The 13,397-nt window shown below is 47.7% G+C and overlaps 1 protein-coding gene across 1 annotated transcript in view; it reads right to left on the bottom strand.

Annotated features, from left to right (window-relative positions):
* Window positions 1-13,042, bottom strand: part of LOC124010436 (NEDD4-binding protein 3-A-like) — a 99,112-nt gene extending 86,070 nt beyond the window's left edge. The window contains exon 1 of the mRNA XM_046322858.1: window positions 12,807-13,042. The gene's annotated coding sequence lies outside the window, so the exon portion shown is untranslated. The remainder of the gene's footprint in view (window positions 1-12,806) is intronic.
* Between the last annotated feature and the right edge of the window lie 355 nt (window positions 13,043-13,397).

Raw genomic sequence — 13,397 nt, 5'->3', positions numbered from 1 at the left:
GAACTGCTCGCCATCCGCTTAGCCCTAGGCGAATGGCGACAGTGGTTGGAGGGGGCGACCGTTCCTTTTGTCGTTTGGACTAACCATATGAACCTCGAGTACATCCGTTCTGCCAAACGACTTAATGCGCGTCAGGCTCATTGGGCGTTGTTTTTAGCTTGTTTCGAGTTCGTTATTTCTTATCGTCCGGGCTCTAAGAACACCAAGCCTGATGCTTTATCCCGTCTCTTCAGTTCTTCAGTAGCCTCCACCGACCCCGAGGGGATTTTCCCTGAGGGGCGTGTTGTCGGGTTGACTGTCTGGGGAATTGAGAGGCAGGTAAAGCAAGCACACACTCACACTCCGTCGCCGCGCGCTTGTCCTAGGAACCTTCTTTTCGTTCCCGTTCCGACTCGTCTGGCCGTTCTTCAGTGGGCTCACTCTGCCAAGTTAGCCGGCCACCCCGGCGTTCGGGGTACGCTTGCTTCTATTCGCCAGCGTTTTTGGTGGCCCACTCAGGAGCGTGACACGCGTCGTTTCGTGGCTGCTTGTTCGGACTGCGCGCAGACTAAGTCCGGTAACTCTCCTCCTGCCGGCCGTCTCAGACCGCTTTCCATTCCCTCTCGACCGTGATCTCACATCGCCTTAGACTTTATTACCGGTCTGCCTTCGTCAGCGGGGAAGACTGTTATTCTAACGGTTGTTGATAGGTTCTCTAAGGCGGCTCATTTTATTCCCCTCGCTAAGCTTCCTTCTGCTAAAGAGACGGCACAAATCATCATTGAGAATGTTTTCAGAATTCATGGCCTTCCGTCAGACGCCATTTCGGACAGGGGTCCGCAATTCACGTCTCAATTTTGGAGGGAGTTTTGCCGTTTGATTGGGGCTTCTGTCAGTCTCTCTTCCGGTTTTCACCCCCAGTCTAACGGTCAAGCAGAACGGGCCAATCAGACTATTGGTCGCATCTTACGCAGTCTTTCCTTTCGTAACCCTGCGTCTTGGGCAGAACAGCTCCCCTGGGCAGAATACGCTCACAACTCGCTTCCTTCGTCTGCGACCAGGCTATCTCCTTTTCAGAGTAGCCTCGGGTACCAGCCTCCTCTGTTCTCGTCCCAGCTCGCCGAGTCCAGCGTTCCCTCCGCTCAGGCTTTTGTCCAACGTTGTGAGCGCACCTGTAAGAGGGTCAGGTCTGCACTTTGCCGTTATAGGGCGCAGACTGTGAGAGCCGCTAATAAGCGTAGGACTAAGACTCCTAGATATTGTCGCGGTCAGAGAGTATGGCTCTCCACTCGTAACCTTCCCCTTATGACAGCTTCTCGCAAGTTGACCCCGCGGTTCATTGGTCCGTTCCGTATTTCTCAGGTCATTAATCCTGTCGCAGTGCGACTTCTTCATCCGCGACATCTTCGTCGCGTCCACCCGGTCTTCCATGTCTCCTGTGTCAAGCCCTTTCTTCGCGCCCCCGTTCGTCTCCCCCCCCCCATCCTTGTCGAGGGCGCACCTATCTACAGGGTCCGGAAGATTTTGGACATGCGTCCTCGGGGCCGTGGTCATCAGTACCTAGTGGATTGGGAGGGGTACGGTCCTGAGGAAAGGAGTTGGGTTCCATCTCGGGACGTGCTGGACCGTTCGCTGATCGATGATTTCCTCCGTTGCCGCCAGGTTTCCTCCTCGAGTGCGCCAGGAGGTGCTCGGTGAGTGGGGGGGTACTGTCATGTATTGTCATGTTATGTCTTGTTCCTGTTCTTTCTCTTCTCTTCGTTTCCCCCTGCTGGTCGTATTAGGTTACCTTCTCTCCCTCTATCTCTCTCTCTCTATGGTCCCTTTCCTTCTCCCAGCTGTCCCTCATTCTCCTCTAACGACCTCGTTTACTCTCTCACACCTGTTCCCTCTTTTCCCTCTGATTAGGTCTCTATTTCTCTCTCTGTTTCTGCTTCTGTCTTTGTCGGATTCTCGTTTGCTTCGCCCTTGTTCTGTCCTGTCGTAATCTGCCTCTTCATTAGATGCTGCGTTTGATCAGGTGCCTCTGTCCTCTACGGCCCGCGCCTACCCGGAGGGACCTGCAGTCAGTTGCCGCTAGCCCTGCTATTCTCCTCTACTGCTAGAAGGGGACTAGTCAACCGATACATCTGAGGAGGATTTATGTTTTCCCTGTGTTTGAACATTAAAAGACTCTGTTTCTGTTAAACCGCTTTTGGGTCCTCACTCACCTGCATAACAAATATCCTCTGTATACAACGTAAAACACCAAATAATGGATGCAAAGCGGAATTAGGGCGATACCCACAAATGTTCAAAATCCTGAAAAGAGCCGTTAAATTCTACAACCACCTAAAAGGAAACAATTGCCAAACCTTCCATAACAAAGCTATCACCTACAGAGAGGTGAACCTGGAGAAGAGTCTCCTAAGCAAGCTGGTCCTGGGGCTCTGCTCACAAACACTAACAGACCCCACAGAGCCCCAGGACAGCAACACAATTAGACCCAACCAAATCATGAGAAAACAAAAAGATAATTACTTGACACTAGAGGTCGACCGAATAATCGGAATGGCCGATTAATTAGGGCCAATTTCAAGTTTTCATAACAATCGGAAATGGGTATTTTTGGACACATTTTTTATTTAATCTTTATTTAACGAGGCAAGTCGGTTAAGAACACATTCATATTTTCAATGACGGTTTAGGAAAGGTGGGTTAACTGCCTTGTTCAGGGGCAGAGCGACAGATTTTTACCCTGTCAGCTCGGGTGATTCAATCTTACAACCTTACAGTTAACTAGTCCAACCCTCTAACCACCTGCCTCTCATTGCACTCCACGAGGAGACTGCCTGTTACGCAAATGCAGTAAGAAGCCAAGGTAAGTTGCTAGCTAGCATTAAACTTATCTTGTTAAAAACAATCAATCAATCAATCATAATCACTAGTTAACTACACATGGTTGATGATATTACTAGTTTAGCTAGCATGTCCTGCGTTGCATATAATCGATGCGGTGCGTATTCGCGAAAGAGGACTGTCGTTGCTTCAATGTGTACCTAACCATAAACATCAATGCCTTTCTTAAAATCAATACACAAGTATGTATTTTTAAACCTGCATATTTAGTTAATATTGCCTGCTAACATGACTCATTGCAAACTGTGTAACCTGGTTCATTGCGAACTGTGTGAAGACTATTTCTTCCTAACAAAGACAGCCAACTTCGCCAAAAGGGGGATGATTTAACAAAAGCGCATTTGCGAACCTTTCTTAAAATCAATATACAGAAGTATATATTTTTAAACCTGCATATTTAGCTAAAAGAAATCCAGGTTAGCAGGCAATATTAACCAGGTGAAATTGTCACTTCTCTTGCATTCCTTGCACGCAGAGTCAGAGAATATGCAACAGTTTGGGCCGCCAAATTTGCCAGAATTTTACATAATTATGACATAACATTGAAGGTTGTGCAATGTAACAGGAATATTTAGACTTAGGGATGCCACCCGTGAGATAAAATACGTAACAGTTCCGTATTTCACTGAAAGAATATGTTCGAGATGATCGTTTCCGGATTTGACCATATTAATGACATAAGCCTCGTATTTCTGTGTGTTATTATGTTATAATTAAGTCTATGATTTAATATTTGATAGAGCAGTCTGACTGAGCGGTGGTAGGCAGCAGCAGGCTCGTAAGCATTCATTCAAACAGCACTTTCGTGCGTTTTGCCAGCAGCTCTTCACAATGCTTCAAGCATTGAGCTGTTTATGACTTCAAGCCTATCAACTCCCGAGATTAGGCTGGTGTAACCGATATGTAATGGCTAGCTAGTTAGCGGGGTGCGTGCTAATAACGTTACAAACATCTCTCTCTCGGAGACTTGGAGTAGTTGTTCCCCTTGCTCTGCAAAGGCCGCAGATTTTGTGGAGCGATGGGTAACGATGCTTCAAGGGTGGCTGTTGTCGAAGTGTTCCTGGTTCGAGCCCAGGTAGGGGCGAGGCGAGGGACGGAAGCTATGCTGTTACACTGGCAATACTAAAGTGCCTATAAGAACATCCAATAGTCAAAGGTATATGAAATAAAAATCGTATAGAGAGAAATAGTCCTATAATTCCTATAATAACTACAACCTAAAACTTTGTACATGGGAATATTGAAGACTCATGTTAAAAGGAACAAACAGCTTTCATATGTTCTCATGTTCTGAGCAAGGAACTTAAACATTAGCTTTTTTACATGGCACATACTGCACTTTTACTTTCAGCTCCAACACTGCTGTGTTTTTGCATTATTTAAACCAATTTGAACATGTTTCATTATTTATTTGAGGCTAAATTGATTTTATTGATGTATTATATTAAGTTAAAATAAGTGTTCATTCAGTAATGTTGTAATTGTCATTACATATAAAAAATATTTGTAAAAAATGGCAGATTAATCGGTATCGGCTCTTTTTGGTCCTCCAATAATCGGTAACGGTGTTGAAAAATCATAATCGGTCGACCTCTACTTGACACATTGGAAAGAATTAACAAAAAACAGAGCAAACTAGAATGCTATTTGGCCCTAAACAGAGAGTACACAGTGGCAGAATACCTAACCACTTTGAATGACGCAAAATTAAGGAAAACTTTGACTATGTACAGACTCAGTGAGCATAGCCGTGCTATTGAGAAAGGCCGCCATAGCCTGTCTTCTCTTGAGAACCAGGTCTGCCTATGTGCACACTCCCCACAAAATGAGGTGGAATCTGAGGTGCACTTCTTAACCTCCTGCCACATGTACGACCATATTAGAGAACATATTTACCTCAGATTACACAGACCCACAAAGAGTTTGAAAACAAATCCAATTTTGATAAACTCCCATATCTATTGGGTGAAATACCATGTTTCCAATGCCAATAAAGCCCTTAAATTGAAATTGAATTGACAGAGAGAGAGAGAGAGAGAGACAGACAGAAGAAGAGTGTCACGCCCTGACCTTAGAGAGCCATTTTATTTCTCTATTTGGTGAGGTTAGGGTGTGATGTGGGGTGGGCATTCTATGTTTTGTATTTCTTTGTGTTTGGCTGACTGTGGTTCCCAATCAGAGGCAGCTGTCTATCGTTGTCTCTGATTAGGAATCATAGTTAGGTAGCCTTTTCCCACCTATGTTGTGGGATCTTGTTTTTGTACAGCTCTTGTAGCCTACGGAACGGTACATTATTCTTGGTTTCACTTTGTTATTTTGTTGCTGGTTCTCATTTAAATAAATATGATGACCACAAATTATGCTGCACCTTGGTCTGCTTCAAACAACGCATGTTACAGAAGATCCCACCACAAAAAGACCAAGCAGCGTTTTCTGGAGGAGTGGACATGGGAGGAGATATTGGAAGGCAATGGTCCCTGGGTGCAGGTTGGAGAGTATCACCGTCCAAGGGAGGAGATAGAAGCAGCCAGAGCGGAACGGTGAGGATACGGGGAATTAGAGGAACGGCAACTATACAAGGGGTCACGGCACGGAAGCCCGAGAGGCAGCTCCAAAAAAAATGTTGGGGGCACACGGAGAGATTGGCGGAGTCAGGGTTTAGACCTGAGCCAACTCCTCGTGCTTACCGTGGGGAGCGTGTGACTGGTCGGGTGCTGTGCTATGCGGTGATGCACACCATGTTTCCAGTGCGCAGTCACAGCCCGGTGTGCATTTTTCCAGCTCCCCGCATTGGACAAGCTAGAGTGGGCATCCAGCCAGGGTGCCGGCTCAGCGCTCCTGGCCTCCAGTGCGTCTCTTCGGCCCAGGATATCCTGCGCCGGCTCTGTGCACTGTGTCTCCGGTGCGTCTGCACAGCCCAGTGCGTCCTGTGCCAGCACCCCGCGTTGGCCGGGCGAAAGTAACCATCCAGCCAGGACGGGTTGTGCCGGCTCTACGCTTGAGACCTCCAGTGCGCCTCTCCAGCCCAGTGTATCCGGTGCCTGCTCCATGCACTCAGTCCGGTGTGACCTGTTCCGGCTCCACGTAGGAAGCCTCCAGTCATGATCCATGGCCCGAAGCCTCCAGTGATGATCCATGGCACAAAGCCTCCAGTGATGATCCATGGCACGAAGCCTCCAGTGATGATCCATAAGGCACGAAGCCTCTAGTGATGATCCATGGCCTGAAGCCTCCAGTGATGATCCATGGCACGAAGCCTCCAGTGAGGATCCATGGCTGGAAGCCTCCAGTGAGGATCCATGGCTGGAAGCCTCCAGTGAGGATCCATGGCACAAAGCCTCCAGCGTTGATCTGTCCGGAGCCTTCAGCGACGGTCTCCAGTCCCGAGCCTCCAGCGGCGGTCCCCGGTCCCGAGCCTCCAGCGACGGTCCCCGGTCCCGAGCCTCCAGCGACGGTCCCCGGTCTGGAGCCTGTAGCGACGGTCCCCGGTCCCGAGCCTCCAGCGACGTCCCCGGTCTGGAGCCTGTAGCGACGGTCTATGGTCCGGAGCCTCCAGCGACGGTCCCCGGTCCGGAGCCTGTAGCGACGGTCCCCGGTCTGGAGACTGTAGCGACGGTCTACGGTCCGGAGCCTCCAGCGACGGTCCCCGGTCCAGAGCCTGTAGCAACGGTCTCCAGTCCGGAGCCTCCAGCGACGAACCAAAGCCGTCACCATGGGTAGATGCCCACCCGGACCCTCCCCTATAGGTTCAGGTTTACGGCCGGGAGTCCGCACCTTTGGGGGGGGGGGGGGGGGGTACTGTCACACCCTGTCACCTTAGAGAGACGTTTTATTTCTCTATTTGGTGAGGTCAGGGTGTGATGTGGGGTGGGCATTCTATGTTTTGTATTTCTTCGTGTTTGGCTGAGTGTGGTTCCCAATCAGAGGCAGCTGTCTATCGTTGTCTCTGATTGGGAATCATAGTTAGGTAGCCTTGTTCCAACCTATGTTGTGGGATCTTGTTTTTGTACAGCTCTTGTAGCCTACGGAACGGTACATTATTTTTGGTTTCACTTTGTTATTTTGTTGCTGGTTCTCATTTAAATAAATATGATGACCACAAATTACGCTGCGCCTTGGTCTCCTTCAAACAACGCACGTTACAGAGAGAGACAGAGAGAGATATGACAGACAGAGATATGACATAATGTCTTTATCCTTTTGGAACTTCTACGAGTGTAATGTTTACAGTTGATTTTTAATGTCTTTTTCATTTTTGTATATTATCTACCTCACTTTCTTTGGCAATGTTAACATATGCCAATAAAGCCCCTTGAATTGAATATAATTACGAGAGACAGAGAGAGAGAGAGACAGGGAGAGAGAAATAGAGAGAGCGACAGAGAGACAGAGTGTGTGTGTGTGAGAGAGAGAGACAGAAGAGAGAGAGAGAGAGAGAGAGAGAGAGAGAGAGAGAGAGAGAGAGAGAGAGAGAGAGAGAGAGAGAGAGAGCGAGAGAGAGAGAGAGAGAGAGAGAGAGAGAGCGAGAGAGAGAGAGAGAGAGAGAGAGAGAGAGAGAGCAACAGTGATCTGACAGGATTATTAGTGTGGTGATTAGCAGGCTGTCCTGACTCCTACCCTGAGAGTCAAGCCTTGTTAACTGTCTGAGGGACAGGGAGATATCAGCCCTGGTCTCTCTTAGGAGCTGTGTGAGGGACAGGGAGATATCAGCCATGGTCTCTCCTCACTGTCTGAGGGACAGGGAGATAGCAGCCATGGTCTTTCCTAGCTGTCTGAGGGACAGGGAGATATCAGCCCTGGTATCTCCTAACAGCAGTGTGAGGGACAGGGAGATATCAGCCCTGGTCTCTCCTAGCAGCAGTGTGAGGGACAGGGAGATATCAGCCCTGGTCTCTCCTAGCAGCAGTGTGAGGGACAGGGAGATATCAGCCCTGGTCTCTCCTAACAGCAGTGTGAGGGACAGGGAGATATCAGCCATGGTCTCTCCTCGCTGTCTGAGGGACAGGGAGATAGCAGCCATGGTCTTTCCTAGCTGTCTGAGGGGCAGGGAGATATCAGCCCTGGTCTCTCCTAGCAGCAGTGTGAGGGACAGGGAGATATCAGCCCTGGTCTCTCCGAACAGCAGTGTGAGGGACAGGGAGATATCAGCCCTGGTCTCTCCTAGCTCTCTGGGGGACAGGGAGATATCAGCCCGAGTCTCTCCTAGTAGCTGTCAAAGGGACAGGGAGATATCAGCCCTGGTCTCTCCTAACTGTCTTAGGGACAGGGAGATATCAGCCCTGGTCTCTCCTAGCTCTCTGAGTGACAGGGAGATATCAGCCCGGGTCTCTCCTAGCTGTCTGAGGGACAGGGAAATATCAGCCCTGGTCTCTCCTAGCTGTCTGAGGGACAGGGAGATATCAGCCCTGGTCTCTCCTAGCTGTCTGAGGGACAGGGAGATAGCAGCCCTGGTCTCAACTATCTGTCTCTCCTGAAAACTTCCCTCCCTGATAGCACTCTCTTGGGAGAAGCATTTCTGGAGGGTTACGAGTCCAACCAGAGACAGCACGTAGCTTGTCACTCCTCACCTGACAGTGTGTGTGTGTGTGTGTGTGTGTGTGTGTGTGTGTGTGTGTGTGTGTGTGTGTGTGTGTGTGTGTGTGTGTGTGTGTGTGTGTGTGTGTGTGTGTGTGTGTGTGTGTGTGTGTGTGTGTGTGTGTGTGTGTATTTTCCATCAATCAGTAGTGCTCTCTCAGCCCTCTACTCCCAAAGCTCATTACCTCACCGTGACCAGGCTTGTGGTCCTTCTGTAGCTCAGTTGGTAGAGCATGGCGCTTGTAACGCCAGGGTAGTGGGTTCGATTCCCGGGACCACCCATACGTAGAATGTATGCACACATGACTGTAAGTCGCTTTGGATAAAAGCGTCTGCTAAATGGCATATTATTGTTGTCAGTGAGAACCATTGTATCTTTACTCAGTCAGCTAGCTACCTATACAGCCAGGCCACATGTTAATATATTCAGGTTCTGTCAAATACATAGGAATGGGAGTTATCAATACAAAACATACCTAGTGTGTGCGTTTGAGAGAGAGAGAGAGAGAGAGAGAGAGAGAGAGAGAGAGAGAGAGAGAGAGAGAGAGAGAGAGAGAGAGAGAGAGAGAGAGAGAGAGAGAGAGAGAGAGAGAGAGAGAGAGAGAGAATTGTGTGAGTGCACTGTACACATTCTGCTTACACAGTTTGAAAAAGCCCAACTCAGACCTGAACTGGTCCTTCAGCCTCACACACACACTCTGACCCACTCCCACAATACACCATGATTCCATAGATCAAGGGGTCACAAGTGGCCTCTGGTCTCCACGACAACATCGTAGCAGTGGGGGGGGGGACTGTGACAAACACACTCTCTCTCTCCCACACAGTCACGCGCACACACACACACACACAAGTTTGTCCCCAGTCTCCTGGACATCAAAAGAGAGTCTGGAGTGGAAATTCCAACCCAAACATTTACATCAGACCACATCAATGTCTGACTCTGAACACTGTAGACTGCAGGGGCACCACAGACCACCTACAGCTGCCAGAGGAGATGGATGGAGTAACAAACACTAAGGCTGACAGAGGAGATGGATGGAGTAACAAACACTAAGGGGAGATGGATGGAGCAACAAACACTAAGGCTGACAGAGGAGATGGATGGAGTAACAAACACTAAGGCTGACAGAGGAGATGGATGGAGTAACAAACACAAAGGGGAGATGGATGGAGCAACAAACACTAAGGCTGACAGAGGAGATGGATGGAGCAACAAACACTAAGGCTGACAGAGGAGATGGATGGAGTAACAAACACTATAGCTGACAGAGGAGATGGATGGAGTAACAAACACTAAGGCTGACAGAGGAGATGGATGGAGCAACAAACACTAAGGCTGACAGAGGAGATGGATGGAGTAACAAACACTAAGGCTGACAGAGATGGATGGAGTAACAAACACTAAGGCTGACAGAGGAGATGGATGGAGTAACAAACACTAAGGGGAGATGGATGGAGCAACAAACACTAAGGCTGACAGAGGAGATGGATGGAGTAACAAACACTAAGGCTGACAGAGGAGATGGATGGAGTAACAAACACTAAGGCTGACAGAGGAGATGGATGGAGCAACAAACACTAAGGCTGACAGAGGAGATGGATGGAGTAACAAACACTAAGGCTGACAGAGGAGATGGATGGAGTAACAAACACTAAGGCTGACAGAGGAGATGGATGGAGTAACAAACACTAAGGCTGACAGAGGAGATGGATGGAGCAACAAACACTAAGGCTGACAGAGGAGATGGATGGAGTAACAAACACTAAGGGGAGATGGATGGAGCAACAAACACTAAGGCTGACAGAGGAGATGGATGGAGTAACAAACACTAAGGCTGACAGAGGAGAAGGATGGAGTAACAAACACTAAGGCTGACAGAGGAGATGGATGGAGTAACAAACACTAAGGCTGACAGAGGAGATGGATGGAGCAACAAACACTAAGGCTGACAGAGGAGATGGATGGAGTAACAAACACTAAGGGGAGATGGATGGAGCAACAAACACTAAGGCTGACAGAGGAGATGGATGGAGTAACAAACACTAAGGCTGACAGAGGAGATGGATGGAGTAACAAACACTAAGGCTGACAGAGGAGATGGATGGAGTAACAAACACTAAGGCTGACAGAGGAGATGGATGGAGTAACAAACACTAAGGCTGACAGAGGAGATGGATGGAGCAACAAACACTAAGGCTGACAGAGGAGATGGATGGAGTAACAAACACTAAGGGGAGATGGATGGAGCAACAAACACTAAGGCTGACAGAGGAGATGGATGGAGTAACAAACACTAAGGCTGACAGAGGAGATGGATGGAGTAACAAACACTAAGGCTGACAGAGGAGATGGATGGAGTAACAAACACTAAGGCTGACAGAGGAGATGGATGGAGCAACAAACACTAAGGCTGACAGAGGAGATGGATGGAGTAACAAACACTAAGGGGAGATGGATGGAGCAACAAACACTAAGGCTGACAGAGGAGATGGATGGAGTAACAAACACTAAGGCTGACAGAGGAGATGGATGGAGTAACAAACACTAAAGCTGACAGAGGATAAGGATGGAACAACAAACACTAAGGCTGACAGAGGAGATGGATGGAGTAACAAACACTAAGGCTGACAGAGGAGATGGATGGAGTAACAAACACTAAAGCTGACAGAGGAGAAGGATGGAGTAACAAACACTAAGGCTGACAGAGGAGATGGATGGAGCAACAAACACTAAGGCTGACAGAGGAGATGGATGGAGTAACAAACACTAAAGCTGACAGAGGATAAGGATGGAGTAACAAACACTAAGGCTGACAGAGGAGATGGATGGAGTAACAAACACTAAGGGGAGATGGATGGAGCAACAAACACTAAGGCTGACAGAGGAGATGGATGGAGTAACAAACACTAAGGCTGACAGAGGAGATGGATGGAGTAACAAACACTAAAGCTGACAGAGGAGATGGATGGAGCAACAAACACTAAGGCTGACAGAGGATAAGGATGGAGCAACAAACACTAAGGCTGACAGAGGAGATGGATGGAGTAACAAACATTAAGGCTGACAGAGGATAAGGATGGAGCAACAAACACTAAGGCTGACAGAGGAGATGGATGGAGTAACAAACACTAAGGCTGACAGAGGAGATGGATGGAGTAACAAACATTAAGGCTGACAGAGGATAAGGATGGAGCAACAAACACTAAGGCTGACAGAGGAGATGGATGGAGTAACAAACACTAAAGCTGACAGAGGATAAGGATGGAGCAACAAACACTAAGGCTGACAGAGGAGATGGATGGAGTAACAAACACTAAAGCTGACAGAGGATAAGGATGGAGCAACAAACACTAAGGCTGACAGAGGAGATGGATGGAGCAACAAAAACTAAGGCTGACAGAGGAGAAGGATGGAGCAACAAAAACTAAGGCTGACAGAGGAGATGGATGGAGTAACAAACACTAAAGCTGACAGAGGATAAGGATGGAGCAACAAACACTAAGGCTGACAGGGGAGATGGATGGAGCAACAAAAACTAAGGCTGACAGAGGAGAAGGATGGAGCAACAAACACTAAGGCTGACAGAGGAGATGGATGGAGCAACAAACACTAAGCCTGACAGACACACACTTTACCTTAGAGGAGTTGTGTTGTTGTAGAGGTCAGGCTCAAATATACTGCTTTTTGGACCATCAATAATAAATTAAATGGAACCTGTCTGGCAGAAATGCAACGTGTCTGCTTTTCTGGCATTATACGTGGACCATTAAAATTATAATGTAGAAATTGCAATTTTCTATGTGCCAATAATGGCAACAGTGCTTTAAGCGATCGAAGTCCACACAGCTGGAGAGACGTGGGCTGCACATCGCTTCCTTTTAGCTATTTGGGCAACAAAATCGGTCAGAATCCGGTCAAATTGGCAGGATAACTGAGTAGGCTACAATTTAAGTAGGTGGTCAGACGCATTTAAGGCCACGGGAGGGAGTTTAACATTTGAGTTAAACAAAGAGAAGAGAGTAATCATGTAACTAACTGGTTATAAACTGCTGTGATTTGGCTATAGTTGCAAGACACTTGCGATTAGCCTCGGTTGCGGTGTATTTCATTTTTTCTTGGCTCGGCTAAATTAATCGGCCCGGTGCATGTTCGCCAGGGACGTCGATATGCGGGTAAAGTATCTGTAAAAACTTCTCAATAGCGTTTCAATTAGCCGGTGATCTAACCTGTGTAAAAAAAAAAAACTCCGTTTGCAGAAGAACAATTTTTTGTGGTTGTGGGAGCAGCGTGCATTACAGTATAGCTGCTGCAGCAGCAAGTGCAAGACAATACAAAATACATTGGCGCTTACCATATTTTGTATGCAGATTCTTTCTCAGGCAATAGTTGTTTCGTTTGGTAGGCAATCAACTGAATATCTATAACATCCGTTGTATAGAGTTGGCATCCCTAGGGACTTTGCAGAGAAGACAGATTTTCGCTGGGACTTTGCAGAGAAGACAGATTTTCGTTATACTGCAGAATGAACCACTGCCGCCTGCTCGCTGTCTCTTTCCCTCTCTGTGATTTGAACTGCGCTGCGCCGAGAAAGTGGTCAGTTATTAAAAAAAGGGGAAGGCATGGGGAGGAGGGAGAGTTGAACCCGGCCTGTCCTGAGCCGGAACTTGGCAGTGTAGGAAAACTGGCGCTACTTTGTGGTACAATTATGAATTGACAGGCATTTGAGAGAGAGGCTCATCTCAACATACAATAACTGAATCAGCTTTATTCGCCAAGTACGTTTAACCTACCAGGAATTTGACCAGGTGAATTAGTGCTGCCACAATAAACATAATGTATAGACAGGATATATAATTTACACCGAGTACATTTACATGTACCAGTAATGAGAAGGAAAAAAATCCTCAGGTGTCAAGTGAAAATGGTAGTTTATGTAATGAGA

The sequence above is a fragment of the Oncorhynchus gorbuscha genome, linkage group LG23, assembly GCF_021184085.1.
Source record: "Oncorhynchus gorbuscha isolate QuinsamMale2020 ecotype Even-year linkage group LG23, OgorEven_v1.0, whole genome shotgun sequence".
Taxonomy (NCBI): Eukaryota; Metazoa; Chordata; class Actinopteri; order Salmoniformes; family Salmonidae; genus Oncorhynchus; species Oncorhynchus gorbuscha.
The sequence above is the reverse complement of the archived record's forward strand: the minus strand, read 5'-3'. Positions and strand labels throughout refer to the sequence as shown.